We start from the raw sequence: 26,457 nt of genomic DNA on the forward strand, positions 1-26,457 counted from the left end.
TCACCTTGTTTTTTGCTCTGATTGGCCATCGTGCTATCCAATTGCGTGCGGCGGCATTTGAAATGCCTCAGTTAGCGCCGCCCCTTGGGTAGGAAGGGTGTATCGGTGAGGGCCAGACTCAAAATCTTTCTAGATTTGAGTCTGGATTTCCAGGCTATATGAGCAGAGGAAATCCTCGCTAACTGCTAGGCTAGTTTATACAATGTAAAATGCCATAGGCTTGTGCTAAAAATGTTAGCATGTTGTGTTTGTGGGGAAAATGTGTCCAGATAAAGACAAGTGTTTGTCTGTGAATGCTGTGAGTTATAGTGAAGCTGATTTGTGTGTTTAATGTGTGTTTTGAATCAACTAAACTTTACAGCACTTTACAGACCACCGCACAAGTATAAATGCTCACAACAGTATAGGCCAAGTGTGTAGGCTACAGTGTAGAGTCCGCTCTACAGGTATAAATCCCCCTTATGGCGTCAATTCGGCACAGAAGTACAAATCCCACTTAATACTGCTGCTAGTTGAAGTGATAGTAGCAGTGGTGGTAGTAGAGTATAACTAGTTGTAATGATAGTAGCAGAAGTGGCAGCAGTAACTGAGATAGTAGTGACATCTACAGAGGTAGTCGTAGTAATGAGAGGTACAGTATTGGAGGTAGTCGGCCTATTACATTTGTTTTCAGTGGGCAGTAGCAGCCTCTGGGTTTTTCACCTCTCCTGAAATGAATTTCATGGAAAACACTGAATAATGCAGAATGATTTGTAAAAGTATTGAGTATTGGCAGCTTCAGATCCCAAACCATCGGTATGAGCCTTCAAAGCGCGTGTATCCTGTGAGCTGGAGTCTCAGTGAATCAGTGTCCGAGCTAAGCCTGAGTTCCTGTTTGCGCTCCACCACAGTATTAACTGCACTGTATTTCTTCTCTGTTTTCATTAGAGGGTTAGACGGCAGCACCCCAGAGATTCCTCCATTTCTCCTACTTTGCTCACTTCTGCCTATGCTTCAGTGATTGATATTAAATCTGTTCTGTTTGATCAATAATTAAAGGTGCAGTGCCTAGTGTTCCAGACTAGACTGAGCGTTATGAATTATAGATTGTTATTCCTGCTGGTCTGATCAAAGAATAACAACAACAGCCCTTCGCCGGGTTGGAGCGCTACCAGTACTGATGCTCTCTACTGACTGGATAACACAGGATTATTATTTCATCTCTCTAATACTGATCCTCGATCAGGGTTTTTACTGCTTGGTGTAATGGTCCAAGTTTATTCAGGAAGAGAGGGAACCTAGAGAGAGGAAGAGAGGGGAGATGCGTTAAAACGAAGGTCTTCGGCCAGATGGATTCGAACCCTGCCGTGTTGATGCCAACGTTGGCCAGCGTGTGCAAAAGACAAGCTTGTTTTAATTATGCCTCAGCACAACAAATTGAGTATTGTCACGCTAGGACGAGGTACGTTTGTACACTGTCAGTGATCAAAGTCAGAGCACACACAGGAAGACAAATGAACACATGCTCATAGCTTCTCTTCTCTCGTTTGAATGCACCGTCTCTGTTGTGCTGCCTTCACTTACACCAGTTACTGTCAAGACTGCAGGGAGACAGTTTAGCTTTTAAGTTTAACAGTTTTGACATTTTGTGACACGAGCTAGTTAGAGGCGAACACTGATACATATAGTGACTGTTTCAACACACTACAGTTCCCAGGCCACTTAGTTTGTGAGGTGTCTTGGGTTTGACTCATGTTTCTGTTCCTTACCTGGAGAGCCACAGTCACATGAGGCAGGGAAAAGCTGAACAGGTTTTATTGAGAATACAAAAAAAATGAAAACAAAACGACAGGCCAAGTCCTTCCAAAATTACATCTTGTATGTCCACTACCAACTCGATGTCCTATTTCTGTGTATTCTCATGTATTACCTGTTATTCTACTTCAACACTGCAGAACAAGGTCAACATGGCGGCCTGCCATACTCTAATTTGCCAAGGTAAATGCCTCCGGTAAATGAACGTCACTCTGTAGCACACCGGCTGCGACGCCAACTGAGAATTCTTTAGCTCCTTCCCCTCCCCGGCCTCACCAGAGACGTTGCTCTCCTAGCGCTAGCGTGAGCTTGAGTTCATAGAGCAGAACGCATTTCTAAACGGAATACTGAGGAATACTGACATCACCTCGTGAAGCATTCTTGGAAACACCCGGAAAACATCAGTAGATAATTGTGTGGCTGTATTTAAGACAACTCTGAGCCTGCACGGCAACACACAGCACCATTGAAGAAAGCTCTGAAAACTTTTTCTTTCTCATTTGGCTCATGGTAGTTATTTTCCATTCCAGGTCAAAACTTATCTCCGCAACAGGCTACAGGGAGAGCACCTAGCTGATGTCCACTGGATCCGTTGCATGCACGATTCGGGCGTCAATGTCCACTGGAACTATAGTCGTAGGGGTCAGTTGAGCTCTTAGTTTCATAGTGAAACTAAGAGCTCAACTGACCCCTACGACTCTGCAAGGGTTCCCACCCACACGGGGTCTATAGCCTGCAACTTCGTACCAGTCATTTAGAACTGAAGAAGCTTCTTGGATGAGAGGCGAAACGTCTTCAAGAAACGCAAGCAAGTCCAGTTGCCTACGATATAGCACTTACCATTATCATGACCTGGATGACTGAGAATCTTCACCGACAAGCAGCTAGTAAGCTTATCTTAGCACAAAGACTGGAAACAGGAGCCTCTCCTCGGACTGCTACAAGCTAATCTGTTAGCATGTCACCGCCAACTGACCTCTGTTTGCTATGCGAGCTGTTATTTCAACCCAATTGACCTATGGCTAAGCCCCGCCCTCAAACGCAATGAGCCAGTCACAGTGCGTATAGCCATTCCCACACACTCGGACATTCTCTGCCTGGATGTCCATTGAAATGCATTACAGAAAGTCAGTTTTGTTCGGTTTTATGAGCTTTTTCTGAGATTTGAAGTTTAAAAATGGTCAAACAGTGTGCATGGGGTACATGCAACTCTGACACAAGGTATCCTGAGAGGCTGGGCGACCAGGTGTATTTTTTACACTTTAAACCACATCTCAACCGAGAAAAGTGTCTCCTTTGGATAAAGTTGTGTGGTAACGTTAGACCACAACATCAACTCAACGTGAATAAGATTAACAATGATGTCTACATCTGTTCTAAGGTAAGTCAACATTGTGTTTGAGGCAACATATTGTCACTTTGCTGGAAAGAAATATAAAGTTATCTTTAACATCTCTAGCTAACGTTAGCTAAAGTTAGCCTAACGTTAGCTCCTAGCTGCGTTGTTCATCATGTCACCTTGTTTGCTGGGAGTTCATTAGCCTATTTTGTTCTAGTTTTGTACTTTGGTGATCGTACATCATTGTTAGCTGTTGTCCAAAGGGCTCTAGTTAAGCTAACGTTAACTTCTGGAGCTTAGCTTCATTAACTTATCTGTAATGGCAGAGATAACAAAGGTTGGCAAACGTTATGCTGAATGATTCAGTGTAAATACTGTAGCACCAAACTAACGGAGAGACACTCTTGGTAAAGATGGTAAAAAGGCCGTTATCCTTTTCTCATATTCTGAGCCAAAAACCTTAACTTCAGTGGCACTTTAACTTGTTGTCTTTGATGGTGACGGCAACCAGATGCGGTTCACAAGCGTACACTGTGACCTGTAAATTTTGGCTTGTAATTTAAGCTTTTCATCGACCTTCTCAACAATAAAATGATGAATATATCCCTCCAATGCGTAGTTTAGGCCCTTTTGGTTACTTCTCAATGACATCTGATCGTTATGTCCCCAAAAATCATCAGTTGCCTCCTGTGAAATGCCGTGTACTGTGACACCTGCCATAGCGCCGGGCACTGAATGTTGATAGTTTGTCCGAGTGAGTGGAGGGGGCGTGGCTTAGCCATAGGTCAATTGGCAGGAAAATGTTGGCTTCTGCAAACCACGGATACATTACAAATTGGACATGTTGAAACTTCTTCTAATGTGTGGTTCAGTGTAGGCACAAAAAAACACTTGGTTATGGTTCGGAAAAGATCATGTTTGAACTTAGTTTTGGTGGCACAATCACGGCTGGAGAAGCTGTTGATGTCTCAGTAAAAATCAGTTGCTTGTCTGGCGCTATCCCCGGTGGAAAAACAGCGATGGGTTGCTAACACAGTGAACAACATGCTATAAAGCTGCTGGAAACCCAGTGATGACCATGTATACGGGTCCTGAAACCAGTTTTGTTGTTTGTTGGTCTGGAACAGAGGTCTGCAGCTTGGCAGACATCCCGTCTAGGTGTCACACATCCACGATTGCTTCAGTCTCAACTCAATATGTCTCTTTAGAAACGCGGAAATGATTTGTGTGACATGTACAATGTATTTGTGGTTTGCAGGAATGTACGATGCCAACATGTTCATCTGGCAACTGGGCTGGTTGTGTTAGCTAATAGAACTCTCTGGATGTCAGTTTTTGTCAGGGTGACCAGACATCCCAAAAAAACTGGGACAGTCCCAAATTACGAGCAGCTGTCCTGAATTTTGAGGCCCGAAAATGAACCATTCTAGTATTAAATAATATGAAAAGGGCTGTTGCTGTGAGACTCTACTCTACTGTGAGACTTGATGACACAGTAATATTGAAAAAAGAAACAGAAACATGCAACGCCAATATTTATTACGACGATTGAACTAATGTAAGGAGCTGAACGGCCCCACTCACTCTACAGCAGGAGATAGCACTTCAAAATAAAAGCTCTGTGCCAGAAACTTACTGTACTTGAAAATAAAGTGTGATGTTTACAAATTCGACACGTGCGGTCCATTCAGAGTGGACCCATGACCCACTTTTGGGGTGCAATCCACCAGTTGAGAACCACTGGTGTGAAGCATCCATGTTTTCACAGACATGGATGTAAACTGTAACTGCAACTTGACGGGTTCACGGAGGCGTTCAAGTGCGAGGTGGTAATTGAAGTTCCCTTTGCTGTGTGTGTTTACCCTCCTCTACAGTACAAGTAAACCCCTTTTAAAACCACAGGGTGTCCTTCTTTCACTTTTTGTATCAACAGATAAGGTCCAACGTGTTAATTTGTGTTAACTGGAAAGAGGCAGGCCTGCTGTCTGTCTCTATGCTAAGCTAAGCTAACCGGCTTCGTATTTAACCGACAGATATGAGAGTGATATCTGTCCTCTCATCTTCCTCTTGGTAGGAAAACGAATTGTAATGTTTCCCAAAATGTCAAAGAATTCTTTTCCAGTAAGTATTTAAACTTCAGGGTGTGTAAAGTGAGCTCATTTTATCTGGATGTGATGTCATTTCCCTCCTCAGCTCAGGACCACGTATCAATACTTGCAAGTAAGCAGAAGGGGAAAAACAGCCTCCATGTGACACCATTGTCTGACACTTGAGCATTGTGTGTGTGTGTGTGTGTGTGTGTGTGAAACCCAGACAGAAGCAGTCAAAACAGGAAAAACCCACCATCCAGCTGCCCTTGTCTGTCACCCCGCTCACCTCTGGCTGAGGCTGAGTTTATGGCATACTGTATGTGCGCACAGTGTGTGTGTGTGTGTGTGTGCCATTAACACCTGGTAGTGTGTGTCTTGTCCAGTCATTAACGGAGCGTCTGAATGGGCTGAAGCTGCCTGTAGTGAGAGAAACATTGTGTTAGAGACAATAATAGACCATCACACTGTGGGAAACTGGACTCTCTTCTCAGGGCCCATTCATTCATACAGGAAACAGAGAAATCCACAGAAATCCACACACTTTAACACACACACATCCAGCAATTACACATTTCCTTTGTTCACACACTGTACCAGAAATGAGTTCATTTGATAATAGGCATGTAGAGCAATGGGACATAGCGCTACCTAATATGGCTAATTTAATAAGTGGATTCTGGATTCGAGGCTTGTGTATTTATATCCACATTGTCTTTTGGCACAATTTCATTTTCACGTGGCAGCTCTCCAGATCTGATGCCTTGGTTTCAACTTTTGCCAAAACCTCCAAACCACCTTCCTCCTTTCTAATTCTAATATTCGCTCCCTCTCTGCTCGGTTACACACACACACACACACACACACACACACACACACTGGTGCACGCAGACCCATGCTGAGCCTCGGCTGTGGTAATTATATACAGTCTGTCTAACTGTCAGACATCAACTGGTACCAGACACCAGACTCCAACCTCATTGGCTAATCCTCCAGACGCTGCTACGCATTCCGATTGGCTGTTGCCTCCTCCGCTGCTCTGACTCTGACCCAGTAAACTCGCGTATGAACCAAATCCCCGTATTTCAATTGGCTGTCTCCGAGACACATGACTGGTGCTCACAGACGCTCTCCGGCTCGGCTGCTCCCAGAGGAGGATACAGTTATCCTCCTTACAGAGAAAAACAACACCATTCATCACCTCCTTCTCTCCCTCCTCGCCTCTCCTCATCTATCTCTCTCCCTGTGTTTAGGCTGTTGTGCTGTGTTGTTATGTTTCTGTCTTTGTCCCTCTGAAGGTTTTGTAGCCAATCCAAGTCCTCTGGATGCCCGGGTCAAACTGAATTACCTCCTGTCAGACTGTTTAACAGCTGAAGTTGATTCTATCAGATCCCGGCTGGAAAGAAATAATCCCAGAGGACGTAATTTATCCAGATTGGTCCCCTTATACAGTCTTGTTTTCTGACTGGGAACTCTAATTATTTTTACATCCATTTCCTCCCACATCAGACTCTCACACCCCCATCAAGCTGATGACCGGTGAGCAGGATAGGCCCAGTCATGGAGCCATAAATATTTATCCAGCTCACTCATCTAGCTCTTACTGCTCAGCACCAGTGTGATGAGACAGGATCGGTTTCACACAGCAGGTTGTGTTGTCATATCCTGTTGCTGACAGTGGTGGACAAACACACTGCTGCCCCCCGAGGCTCCGAACCAGGAAGGATGTTTGAATTCTTCCTTTAGTTTAAGTCAACCCTGACCCCCTATTCCTATTTCTCATGGTATTGTGCCACTTGCACCTGCGCGGGGGTCATGTATGATTATATAGGCTGACCTGTGATCAAACGTCACTGATTTGAAACCCAAAACCTTGGATGGAGATATCACAGAACACTTTATTAGGTACACCTTGCTGGTACCAGGTTGGACCTCTTTTTAATTCTTGGTGTCACAGATTCAACAAGGTGCTGGAAACATTCCTCAGAGATGTTGGTCCATATTGACATGATGACATCACACAGTTGATCCATGATGAGAATCTCCCGTTCCAGCACATCCCAAAGGTGCTCTATTGGACTGAGATCTGGTGACTGTGGAGGCCATTGGAGTACAGTGAACTCATTGTCATGTTTGAGATGATGTGAGCTTTGTGACATGGTGCGTTATCCTGCTGGAAGTAGCCATCAGAAGATGGGTACACTGTGGTCATAAAGGGATGGACACGCTCAGCAACAATACTCAGGTAGGCTGTGGTGTTTAAACCATGCTCAGTTGGTACTAAGAAAATCTCCCCCACACCATTACACCACCAGCAGCAGCCTGAAGCGTTGATACAAGGCAGGATGGATCCATGCTTCCATCTGAATGTGGTTTTTCCAATCTTCTATTGTCCAGTTTTGGTGAGAAAACCCGTGTGAATTGTAGCCTCAGTTTCCTGTTGTTAGCTGACAGGAGTGGCACCTGGTGTGGTCTTCTGCTGCTGTAGCCCATCTGCTTCAAGGTTGGACAAGGTGTTGTTGCTTCAGAGATGGTCTTCTGCACACCTTGGTTGGAACCAGTGCTTATTTGACTTCCTGTTGCCTTTCTATCATCTTGAACCAGTCTGGCCATTCTCCTCTGACCTCTGGCATCAACAAGGCATTTTGGCTCACTGGATATTTTCTCTTTTTGGGACCATCCTCTGTAAACCCTAGAGATGGTTGTGCTGAAAATCCCAGTAAATACTCAGACCAGCCCGTCTGGCACCAACAACCATGCCACGTTCAAAGTCACTTCAATCACCTTTCTTCCCCATTCTTTCTATCTATATGTTGTACCTTCATACCTTCCTGGTATTTCACCTGGGTATAGAGTCTATAAAGAATGTGTGTGTGGTGCTACCCGTCTCCTACCCAGGCAGGGAGTTTACTAGTACCACAAACCCTCTTCTGCTCTGGCACTGGATGTCAAAATGATGCCAGAAAGACTTTGTATTCTTACGCCGGACAGACAATAATTTTTGGTTGTAATGAAAATCAGATTAACAATGTTTTAAATGTCCTAACGACATTAGAATTTCATATTGTGTAGACGTTAACGTGAAGAAGTTTTGCAGATGTTAGATTTTGTTCTCCGTGCCTTACGACTAAATGTCATTATTCTACATCAAGATGTAGAAGATGCCGTCTCACGCTGGCATGAGACGTTTGAAAGGTGCTGGAAATTTGGATTCAGAAAAACACCACTTAAAACCAACAAAATATCAATGTTATATGTTGTTAGTATTCTGCATCAAATTGGCATTAGACGTGTCCTGATGTCACACCTACATTCAACCAAATATTGACTAACAATATTGGTGGCCAGCTGGGCAATCACCAACTCTGGTTTGGTTGAAATGAATTATTTCACTGAGTTCGACGTGAAAATATCTTGTTGTTTTCCCACTGCCTCTCTCTGCTGTCACTGGCAGGCTGTTTATTATCCCATAACGTTATCCCCACCACTCTTGGTTGCGCTCTTTCTCAGTTCAGCTGAGCAGCTGATAGGCTGTGCACTACATACAGTACACCCTCAACACATTATCTCTGTATCAGTCCAATAGAAAGAAGAGCAGCTGAGGAGCATCTGTAATTTATTGAAAACCAGGATTTCTAATATCCTGGTAAACACTAACACCATGATACCGCTGAAGCCCTACACACATATGTACTGTGTATTACCTCCCTGCAGACAAAGATGCCAGTGTACACAGTGATGTATGAGGGTCAATCGACTTCACGTCACCCTCATATTCCTGCCAACGATCAGAGGATATTTAATCAGCAAGTCCCATTAACATGTACAAAGCACAGAGCATCATGGTACGAGGAGCTTTAACACACACAGAAGATCACAGATAGAAAGCCATTCAGCATTCTGTATCGGCGTGTTCACATGTTTGATCAGGCTTTGTGTTTGCTCATATGAAGTGTCACTGTATACGGGTCTATGTACACACACTCAATTATCTCCTCTCAGTCGGCCCTGACTGGAGCCGCGGAGCCAGCAGTCTACTGGTGTGTGTAATCCAGAGCGCCTGGGCATTAAGGCTGGTCAGTCAGGCTTGTGCACACGTTTGGTAACACGGCAAATGGTCCGATCAAAGTTTTTTTCCATGTCAATTTATATAACGGAGACTACTTGGGCATGCATGTTCTTTTTTTAGCCATGCATTGTTTCACACCTTCACACCCGGCAGCTTCATGGTGCATTTCATCTCTGGCCAGTGAGCAGCTCACACGTTAAGAATCGGGGGTTAAGTGCCTTGCTCAAGGACACACTCGTCTGGTAAAGGGGTGGAAGTAGGGTTTCTTATTAACTTCCCTTCCTGAAGAGATGTTCCCAGCTGGTTTAAGATTTAAAATGACAAGAGATCGCAAGGTCAGAACGTCCTGAAGGGGAGTCAAACACCAGTTTTATAATTTGATCAAATCAGAAAGAAATCATTAATATATCTTCTGTGTTTGTGACCTTTCACTTATTTGGTCAAACTTGAAATAACCAAAAAGAAGTTGTTAATATCTTTTTTTTCTTTTACTTCTGAAAATTACTTTAGTTATAACTCCCTGACAATAGTAATTTATTGTACTTGTGACTGTGACTGAAATTTTCCCAAAGATCTGATTTAAAGACGGACAGCTCGGCATTATTTCATCCACTACATATCCAGCCACAAGCTTCATTAGTTCCTTGTTGTTTGCAGCCTGAAAAATCCAGTTTTGGTTCCTAAGACATTGCCGAGCAACAGTGGGCTCACCTTTGTTGAGGTGTATTTCAACACGCTTCACGTGCTGTTGGTCGCAGTAGGTTTTTCAGAAGGTTTGAGGTCGTGTTTTTCGCAGTGGAAGGAGTCTTAGTACCACTACCTGCCATCTCTCCTCCTGACAAAATCAAAGTAATGGGAGTATTTCCAGCTGCTGAATGTATGTAAAAGTTTTTATCTTCTAGTGATGTCAAATATCAATTTATTGATGCATATCACACTTAAACCTTGACGGCGCCCAGGGGCGTATCATGCCAATGTGAAAGGATGGCTTTTTTGTCAATGTCTGATGCAGGAAGTGCCTGACCAAGCACCGGTTTTCGACAACTTTGGAGTGAGACTGGGTTGGCAACAATCACAAAAATTAATTCAGGGGTTGTGATTGATTGCTGGATTTGAAATTAGTAGGGGCGCAACAACAAAAGCAAGGTTATAATTGTTGATAAGAGTTGTTGGTTTTGTCGGGTAACTGCAACAAAATTTTATTAGTTATTTGTGACGCTACTCATTACTGGGTTGCTAGCATTGCATTACTGCCCCAAACTGAAATAAGTGTCAAACAGTGCTAGTGCCAGCTCAAACTTTTAGCTTGCTAGCTTACACTTTTTCAGTGGAGTACCAGCAGCACGATGGGTAGACAGAATTGTTGTGCCATAGTATGGTGTTCTTCAGTCTATAGCGCACCAGAGGTTGACAGTGTCATCAAAATCCGGCTCTTGGGCAGTAACTTCTGGCGTCAGTCACAGACGAAAAAAGTTGTCCTTTCGCATCCACATAATACACAGCGGGTTGGCATTATTGTTTAAACGGCACCCAGCAGCATCAGGGGAAACACAGTAGGACTACAACGAAAATTAAGGTGGCAAAAGTCCAAATAGGGCTGATGGAGGGGTGTGATGGGTCCAGCAACCACTGGCTTTCACCCGAGAGGCCGATGTTCGCTTCCCATGTGATTGTAAAGCCAAACCCTGATCCAGCTGTCAATCATGACATCAAACCACAATTTTATAGCCTCAAATAACTTATTGAAACCAAACTTATCATAAAAGCAATCATTTGAACATACATCAGCAACCCAGTCTCACTCCGAAGTCATTGAGCAGGGACTTCTTGGGTGAGACACTGATGAAAAAAAGTTGTCCTTTTACATCAGTATGACATGTGACCGGTCGCCGTTACTGTTTAACAGTCTCCAGTGGCATCAGGGGGAAAGGCGACAGGACAACAACAAAGTTAAGGCAGAGGAAGTCCGTGCAGGGTGGGCAGGAGGGGTAGTGGATGGGTCCAACAACCACCGACTTTAACCTGGGAGGCTGGTGTTTGCTTCCTGTTTGATTGTAAAGCCAAATCCTTATCTTTTTTCCTTAACCCAGCCATGTACGTTTCGTGTTTAAGAAAAAAAAAATTGCGGCTGAGGTTGACACGGCATCCCAGAACATCAACAACTAACACACCCAGGGTACCTTGGACGTCATATCTTGACGTGGAAAGTCCATGACCAAACATCAGTATGTGACGAGGTCGCAGTGAGAATTCTTGTTTCAGTTTGAGACTTTAAGGACCTTTTTATCTCTGTTGGTTAACATCTCCAAAACCAGCTTTTCCAGGAATTATGATGAAATTGTTTCACATAACGCCCACGTTTTCTGCTATCTTACATTCTGATTTAACAAAACACTCAAAGTGGAGCTCTCTGCATGACGACACTGATGCGATGTACCAAAGCAAGGACAGTTCAGCGCGCCTGTGTAAAGATTAGTGTGAGAACTCCAGTCTCATGAACATCCTGGAGAAATTGCTCTAACACTAACAATGTGAACCCGATTTCATGCCTCCATTCTTTACACCCAAATAAGCTGAAAACTCCATGAGGTATATGAGTCACATTCATGACTGTGGCAACGTGTCATCCCACATATTATGCAATCCCTCTCTGGGCCAATCAGCAGCCAATATGTCACCTTGATCTGACCTGTAATTGTTTAGGGCCCTTTTGGAGCAATTAGCACGCAGAGGAAAAGGCTGCAAAGTCGTGCTGAAACGCATCATAGTTTGAGATATTACATGACAGATATATGAAAAAGCAAATGAAGGGAAAAGACAAACACCAGAGAGATGATTCACTGACTTACCCCCACATCATTCATTTTCTCAGAAACACTATCATGCTTTTGTTTATCAGTGTGGGTATTTTCTAAATTGAATCAGCTGGGAAAGCATCAGTGGTGTAACCTCAGAGATAAAGGAGGAGTCATCACTATCTGAAGGATACACTGACTGTTCAATAACGCCTCTAAGAGATAATCATAGACAGTCCAGAATTTTGAGTTATTAATCTTCTTCATGTGAAGCAGTCACAAAATAAATGTGAATTCATAGAGGATATTTTCAGGCATGTTCTTGTTGTGTATGTTGAGAGGGAAGTTAATGAGGAAGTGTTGTTCAGGAGTGTTTGTGTTACTCGGGGTCATGGACAAGCTTGAATCATCTGGCTGTCAGAGGAGGAAGGGCAGCCACAGTCACTGAGTCTGTTAACCATTTATTGGACAGTCTTAATTAACTTCTCTCTGGTTGTGGTTGTGTACATGTGCTGTTGATGTGTCCTCCAGTGGAAGCAGCTGTTACTCCCCAAATTCCACTGAAGGATACAAAATCTCACATCAGCTCTCTTTAAAGGGACAGTTCAGATTTTTTAAAGTGGGGTTGTATGTGGTATTTACCCATAAATAGGTGTATGACATACAATGGATGTCAGTCAGCATGCCCGTTTGGAGTTTGGAGAAGCCAACTCATCCTCACTGCGACCTTGTCATATGTCCACGTTTGGTCATGGACTTTCCACGTCCACATATGACGTCCAAGGTACCCTGGGTGTGTTGGTTGTTGATGTTCTGGGACGCGTGTCAACATCAGCCTGTTACATGCATTGTCTGTTTTCAAAATACACTTCTGTTTTCACAGGAAATTTATGTCGGTAAACACCATGAATTGACTTTTTTTTTTCCTTCAACAACAAAAACGTGGTTGGGTTTAGGCAACAAAAACATGTGGTAAGGTTTGGGCAACAGAAACACCTGATTAGGTTTAGGCAACAAAAACATGTGGTTAGGTTTAGGCAACAAAAACATGTGGTTAGGTTCGGGCAACAAAAACATGTGGTTGGGTTTAGGCAACAAAAACACCTGGGTAGGTCTAGGCAACAAAAACACCTGGGTAGGTTTAGGCAACACAAACACGTGGTTAGGTTTAGGCAACAAAAACATGTGGTTAGGTTTAGGCAACACAAACACCTGGGTAGGTTTAGGCAACAGAAACACCTGGATAGGTTTAGGCAACAGAAACACCTGGATAGGTTTAGGCAACACAAACACCTGGGTAGGTTTAGGCAATAGAAACACCTGGTTAGGTTTAGGCAACAAAAACACGTGGTTAGGTTTAGGCAACAAAAACACGTGGTTAGGTTTAGGCAACAAAAACATGTGGTTAGGTTTAGGAACAAAGAACAAGGGTTTGGCTTTAGAATCTGACAGGATGCAACAACCTCTCCCTCGGGTGAAAGTCGGTGGTTGTTGGACCCCTCCCAGCCGCCCTGCTTAGAGTTTCGCCACCTTAACTTTCATCCTTGTCGTGCTGCGTTTTCCCCCTGATGCTGTTTGGCACCGTTAAACTATAATGCAATCAGCCGCGTATCATGCTGACGTTAAAGGACAACTTTTTTTGTTGGTTTCTGGCACTGGTAACTTACTGCCCAAGGGCCGGATTCCGACGACTTCGGAGTGAGACTGGGCTTGAGAAAGTACTGTGGCAGATGGGGGTCAGCAGAGAGGGACGTCTGGGGTGCTGCCCCCGTGACATCTACGTATGCTCTCGTCAAGGCCACCAGACTCCATAGAGAAAAACAGTCATTTTAGCTCGCTGAACACAGGAGCTGCTGGTGTACCGCTGCCTCGAGCAGTGTGTGATTGTGTGACTTTGGTGAATCCAAACTAACCCATTTAAGTGCCGAAGTCACACAAAAACACAAACAAAGTCACTGTTTGAGGCAGCAGTAGACCAGCAGCTCCTGTGCTCAGCGATGTTAAAACATTGTTTTTCTCAGTGGAGTCTGGCTCGGAAGAGAACGGCTTCATTTTCCTGTCGAAAATCCCCCAGCTTCTCCAACTGGGTGAGTGCCGACTGACATCTACTGTATGTGATATACTGTCCATGGATCTGAACTGAATTCAAGATTAGTTTCGGTCTCTTCCTGAAGTAGTTATTTCCCTATAAGTCTGCATATTGTGGAATATTCTATGTCCTGAACTTTGCCCTCTGCACTTTTTATTAACTTGTAACTTTTCTGGAAATCGGAGCTTATTCTACAGCTGTGCACATTTCCTGTCACGCCGGATAAGAGCATCAGCCAAACACCAAAATGTTAACGGAAATGAATAAATGAAAAACAGAAAATCCCTGAATGCTTTCCATTGGTCTGATCCGCAGCATAAGCTGTTCTGAGATACTTGGTGCTCAAAGCTGAAGCGCACATCCACAACTCCTCGCTGACACCTTGGGGTTAATCTCAAAGAGGAGACGGTTTAGACACACACACACACACACACACACACACACACACACACACACACACACACACACACACACATGCACAGAATGAGAGTTTAGTGCAGATTAGGTTATTAGAGATGAGCATCAGCACTATTCTAAAGCTGATTCAGGAGTTTTTCCAGACTAAAGAAGGAAAATGGGCTAATCTCCTGCCCGCACACCTACAATATGTCCGTCAGCTGAGGATTTACACCTACAGGGCTGTCTGGGCATATGCTCTGTTCAGGAGAGGACCATGTGCACTGAACGGACCTGAGTGTGTGTGTGTGTATGTGTGTGTGTGTGTGTGTGTGTGTGTGTGTGTGTCGGTCAGCTTGAGGGTGTGACTGCCAGCATCTTTCTGGAATCATGACCACTTCTTTACCAGCAGCTGGGCTGATGATTAAGTGACACACGTGCTCATTAACTTCCCTCCATTGTCCATCCAGTAAAATGAACCACAAGCAGAGAGCAGGAAGAGTGGGGGCATTTATCGATAGGGAATGATGAAGACTGTGTGTTTCATTTCCTTTCCTCTGTTTTCATTTCCTTTCAGGTCCTTTCCTTTCCTTTCCTTTCCTTTCCTTTCCTTTCCTTCTTTTACCTTCCCTGCCCCTTCCTTATATTTCTTTTCCTTTTTTCCCCATCTAATCCCCTTTTCTCTTCCCTCCCTTCCTCTCCCTTCCTCTCCCTTCCTCTCCCTTCCTCTCCTCTCCTCTCCTCTCCTCTCCTCTCCTCTTCCTGTAATAGCTCAGGGAGGCATGCCTGAGTCTCGGCCACCCTCATTAACCTTATCATTAAGCTGACCCCCAGCTGGACTCCGCTGCCCTCACACTGCTGTGGCTTTAAGGAGCTGTGTCAATACATACACACTCGGCCATTAAGCTGGAAAAGCAAGAGCTGGTAGGAAGGAAGGAGGGAGGGAGGGAGGTAAGGAGGGAGGGAGGGAGGGAGGCAGAGCCGGTGGATGCACAGTAAATTTATATAACGGCTGAGGCAGCGAGGGAGGAGAGTGTGAGAGAGGAATGAATGATACATCCAGGTTGATCTGAACTTTCCATGTACTCCATTCCTTTTGATGTGCTGTGAGTGTGTGCGTTATGAAAGCCTGTGGTGATTAGCCTGTCTATGTCTCTGCGATATGAATACGACCCCAGGGGAGTAAAGATGTCTAGACTTATTCAGAGAGGAAGCTTTATTATCTGCTGTACAGCAACTATGAAGAGGCTCATATTCACTCTGCAAACCAGCCGCTGCAGTGGCCTTACGCAACCGTCCAAAAGCAGGAGTCAAATCCCAATCAAGTCATCACACAGGAGAGTGAATGAGGGCAGCGTGAAAAGAGATGGAGAGATAATGTTTCTGTATATAGACTACACATTATCACTTTAACACTTTATTATAAATACAGTGCACATGAATGTGGAGTTCATCTGAGGCACAAGAATGATTAATTTTCAGATAATGGTGGGATTCCTTTGAACAAAGCAGAAGCGTTCATGTCTTATAATATTTAAATAAACTTCATTTCCTCAGCACATACCCACACAGATAGATTCCTTCACAAACCAAAGCGCCGCTCTTTGATTTCAAACAGAATCGACACATAGCGCTCAGTGTTCGTCACAATGGCAGATGGCGGAACAAGAAAAAGGAAGAGATGAAAAATTACATGTTTATCTTCTTCTGTAAGATGACCTTGACCAAAGGAGCAAAGACAAACTTTATTTTCAACGTGAAATAAAAATGTAGTTTTACTTTTTGCATTTGAAAATTAGCATTCAATACAAAGTACAGCTGAGTTTGATGGGAATGTCATTAGCATTGGACTTGGCGCTAGATGAAGAGTCAAGAGATTACCAACGTTACGAATGTGTAAACCAAAGTTTATGGCAGTTCCATCAATACTTTCTGAGATGTTTCGCCCAAAATCAGTAACTCATCGTGGTACTGGAGAACAAAATTCAAGTGAACCAACACATTCTCACTCAGACGTCGTCACATATCGACGTTTGGTCATGGACTTTCTACGTCGACGAAACAAAATTGACGCACTGCATCGGCACAATGCTGTGAATTGATGTTTTTTTCCCTTCAAAAACAAACGCATGTGGTTGGGTTTAGTCAAAAAAGAACAGGGTTTGGGTCTACGTTCATACAGGAAGTGAACATCGGCCTCCTCGGTGAAAGTTGGTGGTTATTGGACCCATCCACCACCTCTCCCACCCGCCCTACTCAGACTTCTACTCTATTTTGTGAAACAAATTCATCATCATTCCTGAAAAAGGTGGTTTTGGAGATGTTTTACCAACAGAGATAAAAAGGGTCCTTAAAGTCTGAAACTGAAACATGAATTCTCAACACATTCTCACTCCAACTCCACACTCGCATATCGACGTTTGGTCATTGACTTTCGCTGGACTCATCCACTACCCCTCCTATCCACCCTACTTGGACTTTCGCCCCCTTAACTTGCGTTGTCGTCCCGCTGCATTCCCCCTGATGCCGCCTGGTGCTAATACAGAGTAATGGCGACCGGCTGCATATAATACCAACATGAAAGGATGGCTTTTTTTGTCGTTGTCTGACACAGGAAGTCACTGACTCTTCGATGACTTCAGAGTGAGACCAGGTTGAGGGAACACTAAAGTAATTCGAGGGACAGTTCAGTGTAAAATCAAAATACATATTTTTCCTCTCACCTGTAGCAAGAGGACACTGTCTTGTATCACGGTGCAGCAGGAAGTGCAGTTCTACTCATAGACGAGAGGCTTGGACGAGATGTAACTTTTATGGCGTTCACCTCGGCTGAGCAGTAACATTAGCTAGCTCAATGGTGCTACGCGAGCGAGCAGTAAATACATCCTTCTGCATAGTGAAATGCATCCACGTATCATGGTTCATATGTTATCCTACGAAAATTCAAACACAACAGTTTGTATGATATCCTACAAATTTGCACCCCACAGTGTTGTCAAATGTTGCTCAATATATGTTAAGTTAAAGGAAAAGAAAGGACGTACCGTAAAAGTTCATTCGAAGTTCACGTGGTTCCAAATACCCGTCTCAACAGGAGAAAGTCCTGTGTTTTTTGACCCATCCACTGTCCCAACCTGCCGCTTTATGAGACTGTTCAGGACTGTTTCCTTCTTTATATTACGTGGAATATGTACGAATTTCAGTGCTTTATGTTTTATAGAACAGACTGTGCAGTGATACGATTGGTGGGTGTAGTTTGGTGCAAAGAAAATACACAGATTACATGGATTATCTTGAGTAACCAGGTAAGGATTTCTAGAGAGACATTCCTGTTGAGTTTTCTAATTTTTTAATTATTTTTATTATTTGTTTTTTTATGGCTCTTTGAGCACCACAAGCCGAGTGCCGTCTAGTTCCATGATATTGGAGAGAGACAGACATCTCTGTGGACGATATCTCCAGCACTCGGCAACTCACACCAAAGCAAAGCAGACTGATAAAAAGCACCACAGGTACAAGGCGATTATGGTCCCGTGTATACGACAATGATTTCAACTGAAAACTGTAAACTTTAGTTGCGTTTTGGCCGATCGTTTACACCACAGCAGCGCTTTGGGTGCCTGAAAACGCAACGTTTTGAAAACAGGTTCCAGAGTTCAATTTTTTGGAAACGGCAACATCTCCGTTGTCATGTAAATTTGCAATATGCAGTTCCTCTGAAAACGGAGACTTTTCGCACATGCGCATTACGGTTCCAGTCACTAGGCATGCGCGAGAAAGTCGACCGTCACAACAACAATGCCGAGCTCTGTTTGTGCTGCTCACCCTGTTGAACTTATCAACGCTTCTCCAGCAAAGTGTAAATTTACTGTGGCAACTCCACCTCGTCATCCGTCCAGACAAAGTTATCTGTGCATGCTTTCACCAGTGTGTCTTCTTTGTTTTGGTTTGTAATCACCGCGTTGTAGAGGAAGGCGCTTCAGCGCAGGCGTCATGCCGTGGTGTTGCTTTGCAAATTTACACTGCCACCCATTGGCCTGGCGTGCATACTACAGCGTTTCCAGTAGATTTTGCGGCTCCGTGTGAGCGGGGATCATTTCAATAACGTCGTCATATAAACGTGGACATTTTTTAAAACGCCAAGGACAGACTTTTTTAGAGAATTCGTTGTCGTCTAAACAGGGCCTTAGACACATCATCAAAGACAGGATCATTGTCTGGGAACCATCAATATCTGTAGCAAGTTTCATGGCACTCCTTCAAACAGGTGTTGAGACATTTCAAAAACCAAAGCTGACTGCTTCGTGGTGGCGCTGAGGAAGAGACAGGTTCAACAAAGTTTTCGGGTTTCATCCTCCAAATTCCCAAAATCCAAAAGCTGATGAGAGTCTTCAGTGAAAGTGGTACCAACTCAGCCTCCCTCAGATCCATGTGTGGCTGAAGAACATCATGAGTTAGCAGGGTCTGTATTTTTAATGAAGCCTGTACCATGATATTCAGACTTCAGAGAAAGGACTGCCTGGCTGGACCTGAATATCTAATGCATCTAGTTAAATGTCAAATATGCCAAAGCCTGTTTTTGCCAGCTACTGAAAAGTAAAGCCAGCGAGTTCTTTGCTACACTCAGCAGAGATACGTTACATAACTAAATAACACTTCCACTACTAGACTTACTGCAGTGTGTTAGGGCAGTGGTGGCAATAAGTGACTGTGATTACACATTGAAATGCGTTTGTTTTTCCTCATACTCGCAGTGAGCGGCTATTTAAAGATGTGTTGCTTTCATTGTAATGATATCCCAGAGATCTCACTGTGCTTCACACATTGTCATGGTGATGAGGATGGGATGGGGGGGCTGAATCACACCAATTCCTCATCTCCAACAAGGTGAGAACTTGTCGTCATTGAGCTAAAACACTCAATGAGTGAGGAGGAGCAAAATATTCGGTGGATTTCTGAATGACCACTCAGGCCCACTGCTCCTCATGTTACCTCCTCTTTGTTTCTTTGTGTTCTTCCTGTCTTTTCCTCCTCCTGCCCTCTCAGTCCACAAAGATCTTTCAAGTCTCCATGATTGAAGTGAGGGACAAATATGAGTGTAGCATGTATGTAATGTAGATGAACATGTAAATGAATCCATAATGTATTCAGATTGGCTCTTTGTCTCCGTGTTTGGAGCTCCTATAGGTGATTCTTGCCCCGGGCATAACAATCATTCAACGTGTTAATGGGTCGCACACTGAGCTCGTTAGCTATGCACAGTCCTCATTAACATACAAATTCAATTAACTTTCTCTGAAAAAAAAAAAAAAAAAAAAAAAGAAAAAGAAAGGAAAGAGGGAAAGAAAACAAATCTTTTGTGTGATGCCTCCTCTTCCTGCATTTTATCTTCATCTTAGTCACAGTGAGTGGAGGAGAACGCCATCGTCGCGGTGACTTTCTCTGTTTTGGGCTCATTGATGAATGCTTTATGGGTTTTTCGTGAGGTGATGCAGTTCAGAGGCGCAGCCAGACATCCTTGCGCAGGGTGAATGAGAATGTTTTGCCTTCACACTTTGTGAAGGAGACTGTCAGGTATTTGTCCGCTGCCATTAGCTGTCTGTGGCGGCTGGGTGGCAGCTGTTTTAGGAGGCCGTTGCGGGGGAGACAGCACGGGTTTCTAACTGTGGCAGAATTAAACAGTCCTCACAATGTTGATTGAAAGCCAATTTTCAAAGTGGTGTGTAGTCAGAATGTTCAATAGCTGTGGCCTAGCAGGCAGAGCCTTCATCTTCCATCATGTATTCTATGGGCAATGCTCTTATCATGGGAATTGGTAATTAGTGGCATGCATTGTGTCAGAGGACAGAGCACTGAATACCAACGACATTAAAGGGCCGATGAGATAAGAGGAGTGTGTGCTTGCGCTCGCGGCTGTGTGTATGTGTGTGTCCCCGCTCGCATTCATGCTCCAGGGACGACGGTGAGGTGCCTCGGCCATGGCAATGCATGACTTCAATTTACATGTTTGCATATTTGACAATTAACCAAATTGATTTCCTGCTTGTGCTGAGCGGCAGCACCGGATGTCTGTTTTCCCAAGGATTTTCAATACTGCATCCATCCCCATATCAAACAGGTCCAATAATGGCAGTGTCTCATTTGCATACCATTAATTAGACATTCATATTAAATGGCTAATTAGCATATATAGCGTTCTGTGTTTTGTCAGGGTGAAAGCTATAGCAGCAATAACTTTTCCTTTCATATCACTTGTTTTTGCTATCTATGCAAATGCGGGTAGTTTGTGATGGTTTTAATCAGTTAGTGTGTGTGTCTGAGCAAAGAGGAGGCTCAGGGAGAGATGTTGAACATACCTTTTACAGTACAGGCTGAGAAGAAAAGCTGTCTTGCAGGCATGGTGAAAGAGAGATAGAGAAACACACTAATGATTGTGTTTTTTTCCGCCACAGAAAGAAAAAGAGACTAATGATGCTTTTTTTTTGTTTGTAGTTGACATTTTCTTTGAAGACTGATAATGAAGCTCCTCAGAGAGCTGCAACCACAGCCAAACTTATCCGAGCAGTTCTCTTATTACTATCGCTGTTGTTAGTGTCACCCAGGAAATGCAGTGCGGAATAAACCCACCTGAACTCAGATGAACCGTTAATGTGCAGAACAGGGGCGGAGATATGATAGTACCTCAGGTATGCTAGTACCTCAGGTAACCCTACCCAAGCTAGAACAAAACACAACCACGTCTTTTTTTATATATAATTTTTAAATGTCTTGTTCATAGAATGGATTATTATAACAAAACTATTTGTGCTTATATATATATATATATATATATATATATATATAGATGCAGCCTGTAAAAGTGCAGAATAAAACCACTCTGGAGATGACGGGGGTACACACTTAATCTCATGTATTTTTCCACCTATTGCTTGGATTTAGTTCAAATTTGGATCAATAGTGCCTCGATGTCTGCCCACACCTCAAAGTAATATGAATATCAAAGTATGTATTTATTAGAAAACTAGACACCTTTTTAAAAGAAAGTTACTTCTACCAAAGTAATATACCACACAGTTCAGGCCGTCACATTGATTAAGGAACTCTGCAATAAAAGCAAATATGTAAAATAAAAACTAAAACGCACTTTTCTTTCATGTTAATATGTGACAAAGCATACAAAACATCCTTTGTACATTTGGAGATGTATCAGAAATACAATTTTAACCACATTAAACCACGTGGAGCTCCAGATTTCACAATGTATCTCCTCTTACAATGTTTAAACCAGACTAACCTGGTGTCACTCCAAAGTCATCAAAATCCACTGCTTAGTCAGTGACGTCAGGCGTCAGACAGTGACGAACAAAGTCGTCCTTTCATGTCGGCATGATAATGTTTTTGTTAAACAGCATCCGGCGGCGTCTTGAGGAAACGCGACGGGATAACAGCAAAAGTTAACGTGGCAGAAGTCCGACTAGGGCGGGAAGGAGGGGTGGTGGATGGATCCACTAAATTTCACCTGGAAGGCCGATGTTCACTTCCTGTAAGATTGTAAAGCCAAACCCTGTTCTTTTTTCCTAAACCCAACCACGTGTGTGTGTTTGCAAAACCTAACCACGTTTATTCCCAGTGCTTTTATTTTTAAAGAAACTGTATGCAAACTGTACATTTCCTGTGAAAACAGAAGTGTATTTTGAAAACAGACAATGCATGTAACAGGCTGAAGTTGACACGGCGTCCCAGAACGTCAACAACCAACACACCCAGGGTACCTTGGACATCATATGTGGACGTGGAAAGTCCATGACCAAACGTGGACATGTGACGAGGTCACAGTGAGGATGATGTTGACGAAACACTCCAAGCTCCACCATAACAGATAATGTTACCACAGATTTTACAAGTTCTAAGTTTTCAAGTTATTTTCATTTCCATGTTTTCCATTTATTCTCTGTAATGTAATCTCCTACAACTTAAAAGCGTCCATATCTTTTCGGCTATATATGTGAATATATATTTTTAAATAACTGCAGCGGTCCTCCACTAACCATTTTTGTTTTTGTTTACCTTCTTGGTTGGCTTTTTTAACAGAGGACACTAAGTTATCGGCACCCAGTGCCTCCTTCTAGGTCTTTGATTTACCTGTCCCTGTCACAACACTACTAACAGAGGAAAATAAAATGTTTTTCTCAACTTCACCCAAAAAACTTCCGTCTCACTTCAATCTTTCTTTGTTAGCTCCATGTCTGCAGGCCGTCAGGATGCATCTATCCATAGTAATTATCACCTCCATATATGTTGGTCACTGGATATTCATGAGCAGGGATGTATGCTAATTGCTGACTAGCAGGAGTGTGCTGTCAATATATGATTGATTGGCATTCATTAACAAACACATGGGCCCACAATCAAATCTGAGTTTCCTGTGGGGTTTATGAATACGGTGTAGGTTTTTAGTACCAAGTTTTTTTTTATGTGCAGATCTTCTCACAGATTTATTAACATTTCATGAATAAGACCAAATGATTCTTATTTTCAGGTGATCAAACACTGAAGAAAATATACTCATTGTATTTCATTTCTGCCAGTGTATATCCCCTAAATCTTATGCAACTAATAACTTGCACATCGTCTTACATTTTGGACTCTTTGGCTCTCTGCTTCTTCAAAGGTCAGTCAAGACCGCTTGTAATTTGTGGGTCAACGTTCTCCAAAGTTGAACTCTGATTTTCTTTGGCCCATGACCAAATCCACTGGTTGATTCCATCGAATTTAATTCATGTCAGTTAATTAAGGATGACCATGGTCCTGATGATGACGGCCAGGGATTTTTTTAATGTAAAAATATAATGCTCCTATCAGCTGTGCAGCCCAGAGTCTCTGCTGCAAGGAAAAAAAAAATAGCAAGGAATAGCGCTGGAAAAAAAGTGCAGTATAAATAAAGAAAGACAGAGAGAAAGAGGTGGGAGGGATGGGAACGGAAAGAAGGATGAGGTAAGCCTTATGGGAGAGGCCTGCGCCGACTTGCTAAACCCCTCCAACCTCCTCCTCCTCCTCACTCCTTTCCTCCATCACTTCTCTTTCCAGGGCGAGACAACAGGAGGACAGATTAAATAAGAAACGCGCGCACATGAAGGGGGAAGGAGTGACATCAACGGTGACATCAGGTGGATGAGAGGTCAGAGGTCAAACAGATGATGCTTTGTTTTCGCAGAATGCCTTTGGAATTTATCAGAGCCCCGAGAGGCGATGAAGCTCTGCTTTGTTTGCTCTGACCTGTGCTGGTGGGTGTCTTCAGGGCAGCCTGACGGGTGTTTCCCTGGGGCCGAGGCAATTTTAGATGAACTTTAGCCTCCCCCTGCCCTCCGTCACCCTCCCTCTGCTCCAGCTAAGCTCATACGCTCTCGGGCCAGCTTGTGTCCCATGGCGTGTGTGTTTTTTGGGATGGAGTCGGCCCGTCTGTAAACTGTGTCTGACCCCGTGTATCTGCAGGGCTCTCCCCATGAAAACTCAGACACACACACACACACACACACACACACGATAGTGCTCCCTTAGTGGGGTACACACTGCTTACAGCATGATGTGATGACTTGTGTCTCGGTGAAAGGCCTCTTTGATTGGAGGGGGGGGTCCCATCATCATCTCATGCAACGTTGCTGAAGGAAATGGCGTGTAAAACAATGTGCGGCTACAACAGCACTTCACACTGCACAAGCTTCATGACTACACCACCGCTCTACCACATAGTTGTTGTCAGGTTTTGTTGTGCATCCACAACAAACATCATTTTCTTTGTTTACAAACTGCAATTAAGGTGATTCGTGCAAATTCTGTAGCTGCAACAAGATTCATTATCAAACTTAAATTACCACCTTGTGGTTGTACGACTCCACCAACCTGTCAAGTTACAGTTGATATCCATGTCTGTGAAAACATGAGATGCACACACATCTTTTCCCCGACAGCTCAGAAGGTCTAAACACTCAGCACAGATTCAAGGTGGACACTCATGATTAGTGTCACCAATTCAGTGTCTGACCAAATGTCTCCCTGAGTTAGAGCACTGCATAATGGCCAGGTGCAGCCCTGTTTTGCAGGACGTTATGATGTCACTGTGAAGTTGACCTTTGACCTTTTGGATATAAAATGTCCTCACTTCATTATTTTATCCTGTTCGACATTTGTGTGAAATTTTGTCACGGTGGCATGATTCATGAGGTCACAGTGACTTTTGACCACTAAATTCTAATCGGTCCATCCTTGAGTCCAGATAGATGTTTGTGCCAAATTTGAAAAAAATCCCTCAAGGTGTTCTTCAAGTATGGGATTCACAAGAATGAGATAGATGATAGATGAAGATAATGAATTATGGCCAAAACCATGTTTCATGTTTCAGTTACGTTTGACCACTAAATTCTAATCAGTTCATTCTTGACTCCAAGTGAATGTTAGTGCCAAATTTGAAGAAATTCCCTCAAGGTGTTCTTGAGATATCGCATTCATGTGAATGGGATGAATGTTAGGTCACACTGATCTTGACCTTGATCGCTAAATTCTAATAAGTTCATCCTTAAGTCCAAGTGGGCGTTTGTGCCAAAATTGAAGAAATTCCCTCAGGCGTTTTCAGATATCACATACATGACAATGAGATGAATGTTAAGTCAAAGTGACCTTTGACCACCAAAATGGAATCAGTTCATCTTTTAGTCCAAGCTGATGTTTGTGCCAAAATTGAAAAAATAAAAAAATAAAGAAAATCCCTCAGGCGTTCTTGAGGTATTGCGTTCACAAGAATTAGGTGAATGTTAAGTCACAATGACTTTGACCTTTGACCACTAAATTCCAATCGGTTCATCCTTGAGTTTGGGTGTATGTTCGTGCCAAAGTTGAAAAAAACATCCTTCAAGGTGTTCTTTGGATATCAGGATACAGACAAGGTCACAGTGATATTGACCTTTAACCACTAAATTCTAATCAGTTCATTCTTAAGTCCAAGAGGTCATTTGTACCAAATTTGAAAAAAAAAAAGTCCCTCAGGCATTTTTGAGATATGGCGTTAATGAGAATGAAATGAATGTGAGGTCACAGTAACCTTGACCTTTGACCAATACATTTTAATAAGTTCATCCTTGAGTCCAGGTGGACGTTTGTGCCTAATTTAAAGAAATTCCCTCAAGATGTTCTTGACACATTGTGTTTACGAGAATGAAATAAATGTTGGGTCGCAGTGACCTTGACCTTTGACCACTAGATTTTAATGAGTTCATCCTTGAGTCCAGATGGACAATTGTGCCAAATTTGAAAAAACTGAAAAAGTGTTTTTGAGATACCATGTTCACAAGAATGAGACATACATACTGATGGATAACCTGAACCCATAATACCCCGGGCCATATATCCCAGTGTGGAGAAATGAAAACTCAAATGACAGAGTGAATGAGCAACAGAAGAGCGTGGCAGCAGTTTACGTTTTATTCTTATGCATTGAGAAAATATACAGTGCGATAGTTTGTGGTGTTTTGGCTCAGGCTAATCAGTGTGTTTGTTAATAGTCTCCTTAGAGGAAGGCACATTTCCCTCCCAGTCCCTAATGCAATAAAAGGCTTTTAGCAACTCCTTCAAATGCATCAGGACTGCGCTTTTCCCTATTTCCTTTGTATCTCATTAATTTCCATATTTAATTAGCTCGGCTCATTAAACGCCATGCACACAGGAATGTATGCAGGAATAATTGCATGCAATGTTATAGACACAAATTATCCATAATGTTCTTGTGTGAGTTGTGACAGAACATGGAGGCCTTGTTGATTAGTCCACTCTAATGGACATGGCACTTGATTTGTTTGTCTATCAGTGTGTATGTGCGCCGCGTGTACCCTTGGGTG

The 26,457-nt window shown here is 43.2% G+C and overlaps 1 protein-coding gene and 1 long non-coding RNA gene across 3 annotated transcripts in view; both read left to right on the forward strand.

Annotated features, from left to right (window-relative positions):
- The window catches only part of LOC126384516 (uncharacterized), a 632,363-nt gene that overhangs the window by 294,211 nt on the left and 311,695 nt on the right, over positions 1 to 26,457 (forward strand). The window lies entirely within an intron of this gene.
- Positions 23,689 to 26,457, forward strand: part of nrsn1l (neurensin 1-like) — a 113,881-nt gene continuing 111,112 nt past the window's right edge. Inside the window, exon 1 of the mRNA XM_050035583.1 lies at positions 23,689 to 23,747. The gene's annotated coding sequence lies outside the window, so the exon portion shown is untranslated. The remainder of the gene's footprint in view (positions 23,748 to 26,457) is intronic.

The sequence above is a fragment of the Epinephelus moara genome, chromosome 22, assembly GCF_006386435.1.
Source record: "Epinephelus moara isolate mb chromosome 22, YSFRI_EMoa_1.0, whole genome shotgun sequence".
Classification (NCBI taxonomy): domain Eukaryota; kingdom Metazoa; phylum Chordata; class Actinopteri; order Perciformes; family Serranidae; genus Epinephelus; species Epinephelus moara.